The sequence below is a fragment of the Crinia signifera genome, chromosome 2, assembly GCF_055691185.1.
Source record: "Crinia signifera chromosome 2, ASM5569118v1, whole genome shotgun sequence".
Lineage (NCBI taxonomy): Eukaryota > Metazoa > Chordata > Amphibia > Anura > Myobatrachidae > Crinia > Crinia signifera.
This window is the reverse complement of record NC_139218.1, coordinates 35,996,470-36,018,389: the sequence shown is the minus strand read 5'-3', so window position 1 is coordinate 36,018,389 and position 21,920 is coordinate 35,996,470.

Sequence of the window (21,920 nt, the reverse complement as noted above, 5' to 3'; positions counted from 1 at the left end):
TATGGCCCAGAGTGGGTACTGTTATCATGCAGTATAGGGACCTCCAGTATCAGAGAAGCCGGGAAGCGGCCTGGAGACAGCGTATTTTTGCAATTATATGTAACTAATATCTCTGAATTACCTACTACCATGTGGTTTTTAAATCTGTGCTTATGCACCTTGGTGTGCTGAAGGAAAACATGTTTTGTGCGTCTTTCTTATAGCATTCTTCAAGTGTACCTGTTGTCGACATTTATTGAAAACAAGAGATATGCCCCAACCCCCTTTGATTTGGATCTGTATTACATAGAAACATACAATCTGGTCTGCCTTTTTTTATCCTTTAGACCAGGGGTGGGGAACCTTTTTTGTGCCAAGGGCCATTTGTATGGTGAAAAAATCCTTCGGGGCCATATGTAAAAATTTCTCTTACAAATTCCCCTGCTGCAGCCGTCCCACGCTCCGCTGAATAGGACTGACAGTCTCCGGCTGCTGTTGATTAAGAGGAATCTCGCAGGAACTACCAACCGCTCGCAAGAATTCCCCTGTACTTGACTCCCGGCAAAGCCACCGGGCAGGTGGGCAGGCCACTCAGACCCGCCGGGCCTGAGGTTCCCCATCCCTGCTTTAGACAATCTCAACCCTTTGATAAAGCTGCAGTTGGCAGCGAAACACGTCAGGTGGACTGCCTGTTCTTCACTTCCAGGATCATCGCTGTGGACCCCTAACCTGTTTGGACCAATTTCCCCAGGTGTACTATCACCCATGGTCCTACTCTGCCCCCCATTGTGTTTGGTGGTTACTGCTCCTCCCAAAGTTCCAGTGGCAAAGTTCCAGCCAGTCATCAATTGGAGGATATTACTCAAGTGACCAGAGACCACCATTCCACCTGGCTTTGGAGAGTATTGGCGGACACCGCTCCTTGGACACCCTTGATCTCCAACTCCCCGCAAAGATTACACTAAAGAGGGGTTACCAACAAAGCGGAAGCCTTTGCCTCCAACGGCGGATCAAGTGCCGCACCCAATTGGGTGGAATTGAACACCTGATAAGTGGAAACCATTGGACACCAGGACCTCCTACAAATTGGTAAAGTGCACTTACCTGTGACTCAATTCCCCCCCCTCCCGTTTTCCCATCACCATACCCCAAATGGGCCCTACCCACATTGAGATTCTACTCCTGTGATGTGAAGAACCCTCTGAGCATTGTCAGTAACTAATTGTTCATTTGTAGGTGATTGATTTCATTTCAGATTTTATACAGTAAAAGTTTACATATTGTACCAAACATTTGTGTTAATTTTCTCTCTCAGCGCTGCTCTCATGCCTAGTGCGTGATTGGTGTTTTTTGTGATCTCAACCCTTTCTGAACCTTCATTGTCTGTAAGGATATTCATCATACTTGCCCACCTTTATAGTCTCCTCTCCGGGAGAAGCCCGGAGAGGAGACTTTCTACAGTTTTTTGGGGGGCGGGGCTTGCCATCATTAAGCCCTGCCTCTATTAAGCCCCGCCTCATCTCGTTAAAATCCTCTATTTCCTGCTCTTAGGAGAGGGGGTGGGACTAAATGACATGATTTGGGACAATTTAGCCCAGCCCCCTCCCGGAAGAGCTGCAAATGCCAGTATTTCACTGACAGGGAGAGGGGGGTGCGAGGGGCAGATGTGATCGGGCCCATCTTTCCGGGGGTGGGAGGAGGGACCCGATTTTCGGGACCCTCCCGGCCATTCCAGGAGGGTAGTTAAATATGATACAGTATTCATATGCCTATCCCAAGCTTATTCATTTTAATGTTTTGTTTTGTTTCTTATTTGTCAAACCATCTTGACTTGTTTTGGTTTGGATCTGTATTTATTTTTTTCAAAAATGCCAAAAACCTGTTAAAGTCATGAAATTGTGGAATGTTTTTGTTCCTACACTATTATTAATCTCAATAACATTTACTTCTAATCATTTCTAGTCAATTTGTGTAGGTTAGGGCTGATAACACCCTTAAAACATAAAATAGCAGACACTGTTGGCATGTCATGGGACATAGGGGGGAAGGGGGCACTCCGGGGGAACAAGGTTGTGGAACTCAGGGTAAAGGATGATGGAGAGGCTGCAGATTGGGGGGTGCACAGGGTTGGCGGTGACACTAAAGAGGACACAGGGTTGGGTGGATGCTTAGTAGTTGCAGGGTTGGAGAGGACACTCAAGGGGACACATGGTTGCGAGATGCTTAGGGGGGCATGGTTGGAGAGGACATTCAAGGGGACACAGGGTTGGAGGATTTCTCAGGGGGATGGATCTGCACATTACTATTACTTTAGGGTGGTTTTGGGCTCTCATCTCTATTGGAAATAGATATTTTTCAGACAGATGACCTCATTCAGAGATGTATGCCAACCTGATGGATTATGTATGTTCCGATGTTTTCTGATTTGTGGATCTGAACTGAGCATTAGCAGGTCCATGGCTGGTATGTTAATTGCAGTGTCCCATATACTTCAGCATGACTGAAATGCGGCTGGCATTTGTGGGCACAAGAGACAGTACTGTAGAAAATAGGGGCAAATTTTTCATTCGGGTCTGGTTTTGGTGCAGTTGAAAATCGATTTGAAAAAATTCATAGTCATTCATAAAAAAAATCTATAAAACATCTCTAAATTAATTCAATTTTAGTAATCCAAAACCCAAAACTTCAGATTTGAAATCTGAATTCCGAACTGTTTTGAAGGTCCAAGAAGGGCCTGGGATCGGACCTTCTCAGGAGATCCGAGCCAGGTTTTGATTCAGCTGGGATCCAGAAAACAGAAAACAACGTACATGTATGATACCAACAGTGTTGCAAGTAAGGTGGTACGGGGTGGTACGGAGTACCTGTAAGAAATATGTTGCAGGTACGCAGTACCACTTACCCCTGATCCACTGTCAATTCTATTTTTATTTTAAGTCTAAATATAATGCATCCGCAGCCCGCTCAGCCAGCGTTATGATTGGTGCTGTATGCAGCTATCGGCTACTGCTGATTTAGCCTGTCACACCAACAGGCATCAGCAGCTACGACAGCATGAAGAGCAGGCTCCACAATTGTAAGCACAAGCTGCCCGTCACTCCCCCAAGCAAGAGCCAACCCACCCCCTGACATTCCCTGTTTCTCATTCCTTGTCTCCTGATGCCAAGCCACTATTGTCATTTAGTCACGCCTCTAGCTTTGTGTGACCACGCCCCCTCATGACACATGACCACGCCCATTTTTGGTGGAGGCTATTAGTACCACCAAGAAAAAAATTCTACTTGCACCACTGGATACCAATAACAATGCAAGCCACCCTGAAGTCATTATACATCATACAATTTCATGGCATGTAAACCCTCAGGTGATATGTTGTTCTGAATCACAGATTTCGTACTGCCAACAATAAGAAATATATTCTTTCCCCCCACATACTGTAGGTTTAAAAGGATGCTCATGAATTGCTAAACATTCAGCCTTACAAACCCATGGAGAAATGTTTTACAAGTTGCTTTTGGGATTTCGGAGAAATGCAGATTGTAAATAACATAGAGTCACTTTAATTTTCCTTCAGGTTTATCACAAAATTCCCACAAGGTGACTTTTCAGTTCTGCGATAATGCCGGCTGCATAGTCAAATTTACACCAGCTCTGTTCCGTATAGTCGAGGCTGGCGGAATAATCTCTTATGTGCTTTTGTTCAGTGACCTCTAATCTGACCCCTTTTCTCTCACTTCCCAAATATTACCAACGGTATTATGTGATCTACGGCTAGATACTCTGCAGAGAGAACAACCCTGACTCTCTCAACAACTTGTGTAAAATGTAAATGTGAAAAGACAATAGTGTTTTTGTGACATTATTAAAAGCAAAAGCAAGTGTCTGAAAACTGTGAATTGCTTCATCCCATAAATAATGACATGCAGCAAACACTGCTCAACTGAGTTAACCTTTTGCCATATCGTAACCTCCTCCCATCCAACCAATGCGCGTACAGATACTGCAGCAGGATGTACAGAAGATATATCAAACACTTATTATCACGTTCAGCCTCCCTAAATTCTAATGCTTAGGCTAGAAACTAAGCAGTACAAATGCTTAGGCTGTTAGAGCCACAGGACCTTATTCTGATTGATTCGCAAAGCTGCAAAATTTGCAGCCTTGTGAGTCCATCAAACGCCACCACCCCCTCACATGCGCGACCCACCGCGTGTCATATGGGAATGCCCATGAAATGCTGGGCAATCCTATATGCTAATTGGGCTGCCTGGCACCCTCTGCCCTTCTCCGCCCCCCGCCCGCTGTGTAGGGTGCATGCGCAGACGCACACCATCGGTCCTCCATGCGAACGCACGGAGGACCGAATCAGTTAGAATAAGGTCCATAATGCACAGCATTCTAAAGCGTCGGGTTTGTAATATAGAGGGGTTACTCGGATGAGCAGAAGTGGTCAGTCCATAAACGGCGCATGGCCAGCCTTAGAGGTAGCTAATACTTAATTAGTCCACCTTCCCTCTCCTGCTTTTATATCCATGTAACTTGGGTTGAGGAATGGGGTTTATTTCCCAAAAGTCTTAGTAGACCAGTCCAACCAGTGGTAGCTCCAGAGATGGGACTGAAGCACAGTCCAAAATTCAAATACAGGAGCCATTCCAACTGCCAGTACGTCTCGGACAAAAATGTTTGGCAGTGTTTGGGGTGGCAGTTGGTGTTGCGCCCCTATTTGAATTTTGGATGTGCTGTAGCCGCCACCTCTGGATCCGCCACTGACCTGGTGTTAGGGATTCTTGGCCCTGGTACATTGTAAACCAGTTTAACCTTAATGTACTCCAGCTGGTGGAACTAATGTTACCATGCAATAACGGGTGCCGGATGGCTGACAGACAGTCGGGATTCTGACAGTCATTACACCAACGTCGGAATCCAGACTGTTAAAACCCTGACACTCGGGAGCCCGACGGCCACCGGCTATTCTCCCTCGTGGGGTTCCAAAGGGAGAATAGAATAGGTGGCGAGCACAGCGAGCTACTGTGCCCGCAGCATGGTGAGCGCAGCTAGCCGACAAGGGGCTTCATTGTGCTCTCCTGGCTTTCTGAGTCCGGGCAGTCGGGATCCGAACGTCGGCCTAATGACTGTAGGGATCCCGACTGTCGGTGTGTTATACAACACCAGCTATAACATACTGTATGCTTGATCACTCTTGCTCTAACATGTGCTTTTATCACCGTGGCAATCTACCCTTATCCGCCCACTGGTCAGTAGTTCCAAAATCCCTACAATTCCTTGATTGCTGTTTATTTGTTTCACTAGATCCTTTGCTTTACTGTCTGCTCACAAGCAGCTTCCCTGCTTCCCATTGAACTCCATCCTTCCCTCCATACTCTATCAATTACTTCTGCCACTCCACCTTCAATATATAATTATCTGCAGCCTGCACAACCAAAACCATAAATACGAAACTTTGCCTGCACTGGTGATGGAGCTACAGAAACAAGATAGCAGAATCTAAAGAGGTAAAAGAAGAAAGTAAGTAACCGTATTATTGTACAGTACATCTGACCCTATCCATACTACACCTAAACAGTAGTTATTGAAAAAAACAATTTTAACAAACACGCCTCTCTCACATGTGAATGTCATTTTTATCTTGACTTGTAAAATCCAATACTTCGATGTGTTAGAACAGAGAATCTTGTGTTCTCTTGGGAACATGGCCTACAGGGTCAATGCTGATAGTCAGGAGGCAAAGTCCAGGAATAGGTAATAGGTTAGAGGCCATGCAGCAAGATAGCAGAATCAATGAAGTATCCAAAGGTTGGTGATTGCAAACTGGGCTTATCAGGAAGTGACCAGGAAACAGACAAAAGCATGGCTGACAGGAAGCCCCAGCTTGGGATACAATAGGGAACTAGTCGATTTGCCTGAATTACAACCCAGGAACCCCAAATAAAATCATATCAAGTTGTACCTCTAATTGCTAATAACAGTCATTATAAGATTTAGGTAGGCAATAGCAAATAACATCAGACCCATCACCAATGCATGCATTGCAGGCTGCCATTTTGTCAGAGGCATAGCATAGAGCTATGAAACAAATATTGACCTCCAAAACAATGGTTCCCATGGGGAAATAACATATTTGCCTACACCAAAAATGAGACACCTAGATTCAGTGATGTCTCCCATAGGAAAACAAATGTATTGATTCATTGACCCCCCACCAAAAAAAAAATATATATATATTAAGCAAACATGAATTCCACTGGTCTCCTACAGATTTCAGTCACTCCAGAAAGTCCAGACCAGTGAGTGCCTTCCTCTAGAGGTTTCAATCCAGGCCAGTGGGATGAAACTTGGTCCAATTACCTACCTCCCCCAGACCTTCAGCACCTCATTATTGTCTTCAACCTTCATGACTTCAGACTTCCATTACCTTCCTCAGTCCCTCATCACCTACCTCAGCCACAGCCACCACCATCCTCAGGCACAGCACCATCGTGTTCCTCAGCCACAGCCCCCAACACGTTGGTCAGCCACAGCCATCATCACCATCTTCATCCAAAGCCCCATTATCCTCTTCAGCCACAGCCATTATCACCTGCCACAGCCATCATCACCATCCTCAGCCACAGCCATCATCACCATCCGCAACCACAGCCCAACCATGTTCCTATTAAAGGGCTAGATGATGATGGCTCCACCTGTATGTGCTTGTCCTAGATTGCCTTGCAATATAAGTCATTGTTTTCTTGTTTTTGCTCATTTATGTTTTCTGTTAGGCGCAGCAGAATCCTTGTAGCACCATATAAATAAACAATAATAATAATAAAAAGAACAATCCCACCATACGTGCAATGAAGATGGACAGGGGACACGATGACGCGTTTTACTATGAATTGCATAATATAAGCCCCACCCACTGAACAAAAGGTCAAGGGGAGGCAGGTTGTGAATACGTTGAGAAGTACAGTATCTACTGCCCCACAATCGGCTCAGACATTATTGTACATGATGGGTTTACGAGCATCAAACTGTCCCTGGAAATTATTTTTAATGTTGGCAAATATTGAGCAGAAGAAACGCATTAGGCTGCAGTCACCCGGAACGTCTAAGAGCGCTCGCGGACAGGGAAAGTCCGCCATCATTCACAATAGTGTGCCGTGGAGGGATTTAACTGGAAATGTAAGAGTTGTTCCAGACTTGTCATTTCATTCAAAAGAATTCAACTCCAAAAGCAATGCAAGTGTTAAAAATAAGCTACTCATTGTCTGCTACGACTTGACATCTGTAAAGCATAAACTGGGTCAGCTCAGATATGTAGATACACTATCAAGCCCTGGATATGGGTAAATACTTCTATAAGAATCTGAAAACATTTTCCTGCTGGCTCACATCCAAAAGCAATCATTGTGACACCCTCAGTAATCACATCTGCTAGCTCACTGCTTGTTCCTAATGTTCCCGATCCGGATCCAACATTTTACTGTGGGAAAAGAAGATCTTGGGTAACACTGTTGGCTGCAAAGAAGTCGGAGCAGATGTTAATCTGTTCCCCCCCCTAAATAAGTCTGCAGAAATGATAGCGTCTCTACTTCGCAAGCTGCATCTGTGTGTCTCCCTTTCTTCCTGTGTCTGTGTGTCTGCTTGCATCTCTGTCTGTCTGGCTTTCACTCTACCTCATTCAGTGTTTGTCTGCCTGCAGCCTGCAACTGTAATCCAAGTGACTCACTGTACATGCTATCTGGCCGTCTGTCTGCCTGCCCACTTCCATTTCTCAATCCAACGCTTGACAGGGTATTGTCAACTCGCTGTGACCATTCTCCTCCACCCCCCTTCCTTCAAATAAAACACAACTCCTTCATGTTGGATGAAATTGGCCACAGCAGCCATCTTTATTAAACAATAACAATAACAGTTTTACAGCAATAATCCCCACATTACCCGACAAAGGTGATCCTCGAGGCCCAAAACTCCCAAACCAGTATACCTATCCGAGCACTCTCCCTCACGCTTTACCCCCAGCCGATGACACTGGCTCGAGGGCACCGATATGCATAGACCCAGTGCTCATTATCTATATATATATAGCCTCACCCCGAGGAGTCCAGCCCCCGGCATGGGGCCCTCCCCGCCACAAAGCCAAGCCTCCATGACCACCAACCTCGAGGATCCCCTCCGCCCTGGCCACCGTGACAGAGATTAACACATGCCCCAATGACTAACCTTATCTACTACATACAGCCCTGCTAACCTTAAACTATAGGGAGGGTGGGTGGGAGCTTTTGATCCCAGACAAAATGTCTGACCAGGGCTACGTGACCCCTCAATATATACCACCTCATCACCCTGTTAAGCCCCGCCCCCACCTCGCATCACCCAGTTACCCCCCCCACCCTATTACCCAATTACTCCTAACGCTCCTTCCCTCCCCTGTCAAGAGGGCCTCCCCCTAGGCTCCGCCTCAGTCCGGCCCAATACAAGATGTACAGAAGGATGAAAAGGGCAGAGGGCTGTAGGAGCCACTGTGGGCTTCCTGGTTTTGGATTATTATATATTGCTATCCCTCTGTGATACATCAGCCATGATATGGCAAGCATGCCGGCTGAGTGGGTTAGTATCCAGGTCTGGTGTTAATCACTGGTAATACTGTGGGTGCAGCATGAGGCTGGGGTGGAGGAAGCAGCCCTTCAGCCTTCATGCCCGTCAGTAAGACAGCACCACCCTGAATAACCCAAGACAGTCTAGGCTTGGCCATAACCATCGATAGATAGCAACCATTGAGGATAAATTGTTTATCACAGGTGGGGGACATCTGATGATAAAAAGCCCATTGCTCTTCTGCAATGCACATGAGCGGAGCATCTCTTGTATACAACATCAGCCACCAACAAGGGTTAATCCCAGTTTTTTTCTTTTTTAAAACACATCAACCTTCATCGGTTATCCAGCAGGGCCATGATACTGCAGAATACAGTGAATAATGTCATTGAGTCTTAGACCACCCACTTCCCCTGGGGGGGGTGCACCCCAAAACTCTACAGTGTGCTTAAAGCTGGGCACATACTGAGCAAGACGTCATGGACTTGCATCGGTGCCCATCGGGCAGAGCGTATGCCAGATACACGGGTATCTGCGGTTGCTAGTGACATCATCAGGTTTGATGTGCTGCACATTAAACATGATGACATCACTAGTGGCGTCATGTCTGCTGATGAAAGATGGAACATCCTTCATTAACATTGCTCAATGGTCGATGTGTGAATTCACAGCACAGCCTATTATCAATAGACAGGCACAAGGCCACCGAGCAACAAAATCTGGCATGTTTTTCTTAATCGCTGGCCATTCGCAAGTTGATTGACAGAAAGCCGGCACTTATTGGTAGCAACTGTCTGTTTTCTGGGAGTGTCAGGGAAAACGCAGGCGTGCCCGAGTGTTTTCAGGGAAGGCAGGTGACGTCAGCTCAGGCCCCAATCAATCTGTTTCTGTCACTGAGCAAGTCCTGGGCTACAATGACATCACCTACATAGCCAACATTGACCTGCATGTTCAGACAATGGGGGGGGGGGGGGGGTATTTACCGATGCGTGAGAGCGCGCATTGATAATGACATTGAGCATACATACTACCCATTTTATAACAGGAATAGCTAAGTACTAGCTGTAGGTGTTCACGGTCACTGAGGCAGACCACTGGTATGCTCTGAAGATCGGTAAGCAGTGACGAACATTAAGTTGCTGCTGATATGGATTTCTGTTAATACCTTGCCTGGCATGGTTATACCAGATACAACCACACCAGGCCGGGCTTTCCCTCACATGGTGGCATCTGATGCGACCAGGCAGAATTTCCCACTGAGTGCTAGAAGAGCCGCCACTCACTCCTGGGACCCTTCCCCAGTGCAGCCACCAGGAAAATGTACAGACGTGAGGGTTGTTATGGACCAATAATCAATGGTCCGATATATTCGAGTATCAATGTTTGCACAGATGTTTATAAAAAGTTGTTTAATAAAATCATGTTGGATAGGTTGTAAATGTTCTTAACCTAATTCAATCATAAGAAACAACAATGTTTGTCCTTTGGAAAAGACATTAGCCAGCTGAGTGGCTCAGTATGTGTACTATAACTGAGAGGACGTTCTCCTCTGAGCGCCACTCTGTCACTTGCAAAATAGTGCTACAGACGTCTGTTCCAGGGGCACCTCCCGCTGCTAGGTCTGCTATGGCAATGGCATTCTCCCTTTCATCTCAGTTGTTGCAGCACCCAGCTCCTGGAGAGCACCTGAAATCTGCGCTCCCTCCTAATAGCGGGATCCCTTGAATCGTGACCGACTGGTCCTCCTTTTAGCATAAAAGGAGATCTCATTTGACCACAGCACAGTTTCTACCCCCAGATTATATAGATCCCCAACTAATTGCAACCCCTACTGTCCACAGCTAAGTTTGATACTTCCCATCCCATGCACAGTAACCATAGCAAACTCCTCCCTAACACAGCTTCAGATAATCCGTTGGCGTTACTGTTTTCCTGATAGTCTTGGCTTGATTTGAATTGTCACCGGTGGGGTTTATATGTCAGTCCCACCCTGTTAGTGGGGAAGAACCTGCAGCAGCCCAACCCACACACTACCCTGACACCGCCATGCAGGTTGTGTACGCATAAACACTTCCTATGAACCCTTTGTTCTGAGCAATTGGAAATGTGGCTTAAATGCATCTCTAAAAAAGAGACGATGATTTATGTAAACTTAAACCTGTCAGGGCACACAAGCGTTCAGGAAAATAGTGTAGCTCACTAGAGCGTTCAATACAAAAGCCGGGTAAAGGTTAAAGGAAGGAAATACAATGTGCTATCCTACATTCAATCTTTAACCAGTGTACTAGATGTACAGCAAAGGACCACCCAAAAACACAATTAGTCTAAAATTCATCTGGCCCTGTATCGCAAAGATACTAATCCCATATGTATTAACATATGCGATTAGTATCCCATTTATGATGCCGCCGATGCCATGTGAGAGGTCCTCACCAGTCATTCTTACCTCCTATGCCCGGGAACATCCTGCTGCAGGCGGCTGCAGGGACTCCCAGGCCCCGCCTTCTCCAGAAGAGGAATTCCTGTTGCTAGGGAGGAGGGGGTCAATAGATGAGGGCAGCACACCAGCAGGCTGTCCCGACAGCAGGTGTGTGTGTGTGTGTGTGGTGTGGCACAGGCTGCAGGATTTGTTAGAGGCTGACGGGGGATGCGGTAAGAAGCCATAGGCTTCTATAGGGTAATGCCAGAAAAATCTGGCGTTACCCTCCTTGCTTGCGGTTTGTTGCTGCGTGATGCATTTAGAGACTAAGGGGGGATTCCGACTGTCAGAATGTCACAACAGTAAAAATCCTGGGCCTTTTTCGGCTGAACCGACATTAACTCAACAATGTTCCGACTATCAAGTTTCTGACAAAACAGATCCAACTTTATAAAAAGTCGAATCTGACACCATTCAATGCTGTCGTTAATGGCAGCATTGAATAGGTGAGTGTCGGAAAATAGTGGCACAGATTGAATACCCTCTTACATATTAAGGTACTGTAAGTATATTATATTCCTCAGGGAACAGGCGAGGTGGAAAGAGCGAGTGAAGGGGAGGCCATTGAATACTCTGACAGTGAGCTTTGGCATTGCTCGCCGTATAGCTCGCTGTAAGGGGCTCGCCGCCCCCGCATTGAAAATACCCTATTGTGGTGAGATATAGAAATATAATAATAATCATTAATATGTTTGATTTCTGAGGAATATTTTCATTTCAATGTACGCAAAGTGCTATTGGTAATGCAATGTTTTATTTCTGATTAAAATTTTGGTTTAAAATTGATTTTGAAAATCGATAGTGATTGATAAAAATCGATAAAAAAAAAAACAACTTCTGAAATAATGTAATTTTTACAATCCAAGACCCAAAATTCGGATATAAAATTGAGAATTCCGAACCGCGGGAAGGTTTGAACCTGTTTGTTTTGGGTCTCCTCGGCGAGTCCAGACTGGGTTTTAGTTTGGTTCAGATCCCCAAAATTCAGGTGTACTAAGATATCTAGAGATCCAGACTCCCTATTTTTAATTAAAAGAACTAATTACATTCAATAGAGTAGAAACATGTTGTCTTTTCCTTTACAAATCCAGCGTGCAACTTGATTCCTGCTAAAAACTGAAATGAAATATCTATGAAATAATGTGGCAGCCACATTAATACATATATATATATATATATATACATACATATATATATATATATATATATATATATATATATATATATGATTTAGATGGGATTGGAGTAAAGGAGCCCATACACGCTCCGTTCTGGGCGTCCGTTCTGTACTTTTAAAGTACACATCGTATCGTATCGCATGCCTTGTGCATGCGTTGTGCATGCAATGCGATGCGATACGATGTAAAGCTAGTACATACTTTTTGAACTGTACTATGAGATGCGCGGGAGCGCGCATCTCATAGTACAGAACGGACGGAGCAGGAACGGAGCGTGTATTGGCTCCTTTAGAATCACTGCTGCTTCCTTGGAAGCACATGTAGTGCGACCGAGAGAGGGGTGGAGGGGATAATAATAATAGTCATCTGCCTCTCCTGCGGCTACTGTGCTAGGGTTTGTCCCATCTACCTAGCAGTGAGAGCGGCGGAACGGACCCATGCTCCGTGCATGTTGGAAACAGAACTGACCTCAATAAATTATTCTGTAGATTTTTGCTAATCTCTAATTTTTTGTTTACACACACAAATTTTACAAAATGTGATTAGCTAACAGTAAATGCTTTAACTATACCAGTGGTTCTCAAACTCGGTCCTCAGGACCCCAGATAAATCAGGTTTTCCAGGTCACTGGCAGGAGCAATGTGTATTGCCAAGGGCGAGATGTAATAGGGTGCGATTTTTTTAGACAGTTCGTACCCCCGGATTGGAGGAGCCGCATATCCGGCTCCTCTCCCGACCCCAAAGGGAATCCCAGTCACGCCCATCCTCTAAACCAATCAACTCCGGAGGAGGTCAGCCTTGACTAGATGTAGGCGTATCCATGGAGACACCCACATCTAGTCAAGGCTGACCTCCTCCGGAGTTGAGCTCTGATTGGTTCAGAGGATGGGCGTGACTGGGATTCGCTTTGGGGGAGATCTTACCTGCGGCACATTTGATCTCCGGCTCCAATCCAATGCGCATGCGACCACACATCGGATTGGATGTCAGACACATGCTATTTGGGCTGATTTCACCTGATTTCTAGGCCTAATCCGCCAGAATTGGGTGAAATCGGACCCAGATTGCATAGTGTATGGGTGCCTTTACATTAGCATGCACAGATGCACCAAAATGCTTGTATTTTTTAGTATTTATTTATTAACAGTTTCTTATATAGCGCAGCATATTCTGTTGTGCTTTTCAAATGGAGACAGTGATACAACAAACTGGGCATTTACAGACAGTCAAAGGTAGGAGGGCCCTGCTCACAAGCTTACAATCTAAATCTTGATATACATTGGGGCATATGCTTGGAGAGAGATAAACTGGTGAGAGATAAAGTACCTGCCAATGAGCTCCTAACAGATTATAACTGTGTTTGAAAGAGAACAGGAGATGATTGGTTTGTAGCTTTTCTCTTTCTACTTTATCACTTTCCAACGCTTGGTACATCTGCAGCAGTGATCCAGACACAATGGGGAGAAATTTATTAAGATGGGAGTCCTGTTTCACATTTTTATGCTGCAATGGGCAACCAATCAGATACTATTATCTTCTAGAAGGTGTTAAATACATAAGGCGTACATTGGTTGCCCATAGCAACATCCCATGTTACAGTATATAGAACTCCCATCTTAATACATTTTCCCCAAGAGGACATTAGTATTCTCCAGTGCTCCAGTGGCGTGAGTTTGTCCCAGTTGCCCGGAGGAAAAAAAATAGTGGTGCCCCTCCACCCACGCACACGCACAGCTCCTTATATAAATATATGTATGCATGTGTGTATGTATGTATGCATGTATGTATGTATGTTATGTATGTATGTTATATATATTATGTTTAAAATAAAGAGACTGTGACATCTATAGTCCTGCTAGGAGGGGGAGTCGGCCACAGAAGCGATATTCATGGCTTTCAATTAACTGATTCAAACTTGCAGGGGAGGAGAGGTGCCCCTTTTGCAGCAGGAGCCCGGCGGCAGATGACTTCATTGCCACCCATAGTTATGCCTCTAGTATTCTCCATTACTTTGCTGAACACAGGAGATATCTCTGCTATTTCCTACAATTGCCTTATTCATATGAAAATGCTTATTTCTGTCTGAATATTTTTATGGGGTTCATTTTCCCTCTCTCTGCTAATTGTACGGAAGCACTGAAAGAACCTGTGTGAATAGACTGGCATTTACCCCTCTGCACAGGTCCTAATCTCTGGCTGTAGGTTTGTCCTGACTTTACAGCTTTGAAGACGTTGGTGTTATTGAAAGTTGCACGGTAATCAGCTTAATACACCAATAATGAACAATGTGTTCTGTCCCGAGGCAGAGAAGAGGGAGTAGCAATAATTTATATTCTGCTTCTGGTTATTTGAAGCCAATAAATGGTAATTCATACAGTTACATATTTGTTTAGGCTGTAAACACCTATTGCTATGTATGAATGCTGTGCTAAAATGCGTGTCTGCAAAATTTCCCAAATACCCTCTTAGTCAGCTGAATATAAATATACACTTTATTTTACGCTTACCTTTAGAATTCATTCACTGGCTCCATTTACATAAACCATAGGAGAGCATCCATTTGGTGTAATAAATATATATATATATATATATATATATATATATATATAGCCAACATATTCTGCATTGTTGTACAATAGTAGTTTACAATTGCAGACTAATAGAATTGGCTGAAAGATTCTGTCTACCGTGTTATCAATGTGCAATGGATGCGGGGAATAAGTGGCCAATGAAAACTCTGCTCAAATTTGATATGTAAAAGTTCTAAAAAAACCCTCCTCTTTCCTTCAACTTCGAAACAGTCTAGTATACTATATCAATGCAACGCAAGTCAGTAGGAATCAGGCTCGTACTGGCCTGGCGGGGAACCGGGGGATTCCATGGCAGGCCCCCTTTGAGTTATGACCCAACCCACTTTCAAAGCGGGACGGGGCCTAATGTGAAGCTAATGTGCCACCGGGCCAGGGCCGGCGCTACCCGCTCAGCACAGCCTGCAAAGCAGGTAGGCGCCGGCCCTGTGAGGCGCTACCCTCTTCCCATCCCTGACATCACTGCTGCCTGTTGCCGCAGCTGCCATAGCTGTACCCAGAGCAGCCTGCACCTATGGGAAGAGACATTTCCCTACCTTATGTCTCCTCCTCCACGCAGACCAGTGGGTGCAGTTTGCAGCAATTGCGGAGGCCACCGGTGCACCCCATCCATGTTTGTTCACCAACTCTGTTGTTCTTCATCACAGAGTGACAGCATATATGCTATTTTATTAATTTAAAGATAATATTATTAAGCGCCAATGCCATCTCCCATCTTATACAGGTACATGGCCTATCTTCATAGCCCTACAAACTAGTTCCATAGTTTAGAGGAGGTTCCTAACCAGTCTGCAGCCTGCTTCTTCTGGTGGAGTTGGACACTGGCACTGGACTGGTCTCTGGTGCTGGTGGTGCATCTGTTTTGTTGGTGAGTGACTCTGTTTTATTGGGCAAGGCAAGCGCTGGGGCCTCGGGGAGCCGGAGCAGCAGTGTATGTATAATAATGTATGCTGGGATATTTTGGCACTGTGGGGGGCATATATGGCACTGTGGGGGTATATGTCTAGCACTGTGGGGGCATGTCTGGCACTGTGTGGGCATATCTGTGTCTGGCACTATGGGGGCATATTTGTAATGGGCATCATGGTGTGGGGTGTGATGTGTAATCGGCATTATGGTGTAGGGAGTATTGTATAATTGCCATCGCAGTGTGTGGTGTAATTGACATCACGGTGTGTGGCGTAATGACAATCATGGTGTGCGGTGTAATAGGAATCACGGTGTGCGGCGTACACCCTTTCAAGCCCAAGCCACACCCCTTCAAGCAAATGACCACGCCCCTCGGTGGGCCCCTATGAGTGCATTTCCCTGGTGGGCCTTTATGCCCCAGTCGACACTAGTAGGAATCATACTTATCTCATTTCAATATGATCCTCCAGATAAGAGAATGATCCAGGGGAAAAATAGCATTGTGTCCTCAAGTGACCCCAATAGTTCATGTTTTTCAGGTCACCTGGTAGGTGCACGGGTGCATTCATTATTTCCTGACCCATTTTGAAAGAACCACAGGTGAAGCAAACTATTTCACTTGCAATTCTGTATGGAGACCTGGAAAATGTCAACTGTTGGGGTACTCGAGGATTGGGAACCACTGTGTTATACCATAGGCTAGAGATGGTGTTAGCTGCTAGGACCAAGCATTTCATAGTTTAGTAAATCTCTGACATTTTAGAAGCACCCAAAGAGACCCACAGGCTGGATGCTGCTTTTATGCTGAAAATTCAGGGGCCGCAGCATGTACTGTATCCAGGTTATTTGCTGCATTCCCTCCTGAGGATATTTTTGGCGATTGTCCACAATACAACATACATAAATATGCCCCTTAGGGCGGGATGTATTAAAATACATCGCCGCCCTTCGCCGCCCCCCGCCCCGCCGCGATGCCAGCGCATATGTACTATCATATGCGGCTGGCATCGCGGTGCGGTGACGGAGGCCCCCCACGATACCTGTACTGTGGTGTGCGGGGGGTCTCAGTCATCTTCCTGCCGGCTCCTGATGCCTACACGCCGGGGACAGCTAAGCAGGCTGTCCCCGGCACCTCCTCCTCCCCCCTGCAGCCGGAAGGATGTGCGGCTGCTTCACTAGGAGTAGAGGGGTTTACCTTCCAGGGTCCAGGAGGACCTTTCAGGAAGGTAAGCCAGAGGGGGTCGGCGAGGCGGCGGGTTTGCGTCAGGGGCGGCGGGGTGGCGAAAAGAAGCCCATAGGCTTCTATAGGGTATCGCCACTCAAAGGTGGCGATACCCTACAATGCAGTATCGGTGCGGCCGGGTTTTGATACATAGGAAAATGCAGTAAAACCGGGGTTTTACCGCATTTTCCGTTTAATACATCTTGCCCATAGAAACTTATACCCCTTTTACAGTGCAGCAAAAACCCAGGTTTTTCCCTTGTGTACCCATATAGGATAATGTGCATAGTTGCCTACCCTCCTGCAGTCTAGCAATCTCCCTCATGTTACCTAGCCCACATTACACTGTTACATTTTTGGCAAAAAAAGGAATGAGAGACAGATACAGTTACATTGGGCAGTATTCAATGAGAATTTTGACGATGTGCAGCGAATCCTGTTTAGGATTCGCTGCACATTCGACACTGCCCGCTGCATTCCGGAGCCTCGCCGGCTCCAGTATTCAACGAGTCAGGGGCTCACTGCCCCTGACCGGCGAATTTTAACTCCTGCGGCGATGCCGCAGGGAGCCTGAGGACGGCGGCAGGCAGGGAGATGGAAGTCTCCCTGCCTGCTCCAGAACATTTGTGGGGGGGGGGGGGGGGGGGGGGGGGGAGGTGGGCTCAGGCTGCCCCCAGGGATAGCCAACAGGGGACCGGGTATTCACTACACCCGATCGTGCATATGTGATGATCGGGTGCAGTGAATATATGAATATCTAATGAGCCTACCTCCAAGTCTGTCTGTTGTTACCCAGTTTGTCTTATCACTGTCTACTATTGTAAAGCGCAACGGAATCTGCTGCGCTATATAAGACACTGTAACAGAATCTGCTGCGCTATATAAGAAACTGTAAATAAATAAATAAATAAATAAATAAATAAATGAGCGGCTCGGCTCCCGGCCCCCTGCTGGCTGCTCTGTGTAAAAATATATATATATATATTTTTTTTAATTAAATATATATTCATGTGCTTACACCAAATGTAAAAAACAAAACACTTTATTTTAAAAGTTCACATTCCACTTCACCATAAAAAGATAGCGATTGCTACTCGGTGAATCATGGCGATAAAAACCTTGAAATGTATTCGCCATCTGGTCATTGAATAGGGTGATTCACCGTTTTAGTCAAAAAAATCGCCTTACAGCACGAAAATAGCACAAAATCGCCATAAAACATGGGTAATCAGCCTCATTGAATACTGCCCATTGAGTCATCAGCAGCATTTCCCAGCACTTTAGCAAGTACAGTAGCTCTTACTAACTGCTTTGGGGATCATCTACATTTGGATATAAGCCATTTTAAAAGACTCCTCTCAGATGTAGCAGTACACACCCACGCTTCTAGGTGCCACGTTCACAATCTCTATTCACAATCTCTCCATATATGGTACTAGACACGCCCTCTGGTTGGAGCATGACACGCCCCTTCAATGGGGCGCTTTGCAAAATTCTACTACCAACTATAACCTCCCTGAAACTAGTTTAAAAAGTAGGCAAGTATGGGTGCGACTTCATTCATGTACACGTTGCGTCATTTTGAATCATTAAGTGCATGGGGGCCCCTTTTTTCCCAGTGTGTAAACAGCCCGTTAAATTTTGCATGAACTAGTCCTTAGTGATAACAAGTTGTACTGTGGTTACCGTGCCAAAAATAGTCCGCTTTATAGATTGAACTAACTTCATATCATGGAAGTATCCCAGATCTATCTTCCTACTTTACTTTTTTTTTTTTTAAAGCTATTTGTGAAAATGTGCAGCTGTTCACACACAGATATACGGCCAACTCTCCAATGCTAAACTCTGAACCTTGCCTGGACCTTGCACTTGTCGGCTTAGTAACAGGAAGGGAGGAAGACAGACATTGAACCCGGGGAATCCAAGGTTGCAGCAGGGTTCGAGCTGAATAGCAGCTGCACTTTGCAACGTGACCTTTGTACTTAGACACAGGAGCATTTAATCTCTGTAACAGAGCTCTTTGTTTCATTACTCATTAACATCTCCTCCTTGAGTAAAGTTCTTTGTTAATGGGTCTTTCCATTACAGTTTTCTCATTACAGCTTACACAAAATGATCCCGTGTTATTAGGCCAGAACTGGCCGCGGCACTTTCTGGCAGCTCGTACAATGTCAGCGATCAAACACATTCTGCACTCACTTTAAGTTAGTTTATACATATTTCCAGAGGCGTACCTAGATATTCGTAGGCCCCATAGCAAAAGTTTGCAAGGGCCCCCTATTTAGCCACTGCTGGTGATAAATGTATGTAAAACATATTACTTACACAGCAAAGATGGGCCCCCTTCAGCTCTGGGCCCCATAGCAGCTGCACCCCTTGCACCTATGGTAGTTACGCCCCTGCATATTTCCCATTAATGTTTAACTGTGTGGGGGTATGAATGACACGGTTTATCATGGAGTCATTTCTGGTAAGGCGACCAGTGTTTTCGCTATAGGTCACTGCACAGTTTGCTCTGACAGAAATGATATGTGAAATATATAATGGGCCAGATGCACTGAGCTTCAAAATTGATAAAATGGAGAGCGAGAGACAACCAACCAATCAGCTCCTGCCTGACGTTTTTCAAATACAGTTTGTGGCATGGCAGGTAGGAGCTGATTGGCTGGCTGTTTATTTGGCCCACAGTAGGTATTATGGCAAATGGTTTGCTCATATTTCATTCTCTATAGTGAATCTCTGACAATGGAGATATGCTCGTAGCTGGGGCTAATTGCATACCTCCCGAATGCCCCATCTTTTCTGGGACTGGCCCGCTTACCCGTTGGTGGGTCACAGTGTCCCATGGGTGGGGGGGGGGGGGACAGAATACTGCTCATGGCCTTTATACATAGTGCAGAGAGCCTGAGGACATCTCAACATCTCAGAGACTGCTGGGCGTGCCTACGTAGTGATGCAAATGGCGGTGTCATGAGGTTCTTCCCCTTTTCTCCAGGCTTCGACCCTTTTTTGGGTGTGTGCAGGGTCCCACATTTATTGGTAGACATAATCGGCCTGATTCAGTCCTGCTCGCTATGCAGCATATATTCAATGTAATTGCAAATGCCGACATCGATGCTATAGCCATGAGATTCAAAAAAGCGCTTTTGTTTTTTAAAAGGAAAAACTTGATTGATTTTACAATTTAAATTTACACCAAATACCAATCTGATATGGCAGATATAAGAAAGAAATCTTCAGGGCTGGTGCTAGGGTGTTGGGCACCACCTTGGAAATGTTAAATTTGCCCCCTCCTGGTACATAAAAAAGGGCCTGTGTCACAAAAATGGGCATGGTTGCACAATGGAATGGAGTGGCCACACAATAGTACCCCCAATTCAAATTACGCAACACTGTAGCAAAATCTCATTCACATAGCACCACACATAGTGCTCCTGATGCACCTTACGTCACAGAGTAGTGATCCTTAAACGCATTACACAGCACACCAATGCCGCTTATTCACATTACACACAGCACAGTAATGCCTCTTATACACCATATATATAAATATATATATATATATATATATATATGTAATGATAACTTTTAACTATTGTAACAAATTCAGATAAACTATAATTAAAAATGGAGCATCACAAAATATCTGTCTATTTAGTGATTTATCTAACTATCTATATTTAAACGGCCAGCATTGGATCCCAGAAAGGATCTGAATGCTGGTGATGGAATACCAACAACCGGCATTCTGATTGGTGAGTCTGCAGGGAGGCTTGGGGTCAAGCCAAGGAATTGAGGGTTAGGTTTAGGAACTAAGGGGGGGGGGAATGACTTAAGGTTAAGCAATGGGGAGGATAAGGATAGGGTAAGGCTGCAAGGAGAGAGGGTTAGGTTTAGACACTTACAAGGGGGGTTAGGGTCATACTGCAGGGCTAGTAGTTAGGTTTAGGTGGCGGGGTATGGGGGTACACTGCTCAATGGATGTAAAGGCAGACCCTACCACGAGGAAGCAAATTGTGGGCTGTAGCGCTGCCCCTTTATTTTGTGTGTCTACCTAATGTGAAAAGATGACGTTAGTGCGGTGTAACAATACAACGTTTGTTTATTGCATAATGCAAAACATAAAAGGTAAAGGAAAAAGGTCAAAGGTAAAATGCTGTACTGTGGTGACACACTCGGTTTGCTTAGGGCCCCTTTGGGGAATTAGGGGATCAACGGACCCCTTTCTACCATAAGCCTGGTTGGCTTATGTCCCTTCGCTGCTGTCTGTTTGTAATTGTCCAGTGATTAAGTCAAATAAAGGTTTCAGCAGTGGGCGGCGTCCCGCTGAACTGCTTCTTACCCTACTAGTTGCGTTGCTGTATTGAGAGTGGGTCCAGCTCACCTCCGCAGTTTAGTCAGTCCTGGGTCCGGGGGGGTTGTGGTGTTGCACGCTGTCCCCCTGGTTCTTGTTCAGTGTCTCTGTAGTGGATGGCTGCAGCCGCAGCGTCCTCTCCTCGCACAATCTTTTGGTGCGGCTCCACTGACACTGACTAGTGTCAGTGGAGCGAAGTGTCAGACAGCAGCGAAGGGACATAAGCCAACCAGGCTTATGGTAGAAAGGGGTCCGTTGATCCCCTAATTCCCCAAAGGGGCCCTAAGCAAACCGAGTGTGTCACCACAGTACAGCATTTTACCTTTGACCTTTTTCCTTTACCTTTTATGTTTTGCATCATGCAATAAACAAACGTTGTATTGTTACACCGCACTACCGTCATCTTTTCACATTAGGTAGACACACAAAATAAAGGGGCAGCGCTACAGCCCACAATTTGCTTCCTATTAGTCTTGACCACACAGGGGGTTGGGACACCCCTGTGGCTAAGCAGCGCCCAAGCACATAATTCCAGGTGAGCGCAGTACACATATCCCTTCTATTCAGGCCCTACCACGACTCTGGCATCAGTTTTGAATATGCACAGGGGTAA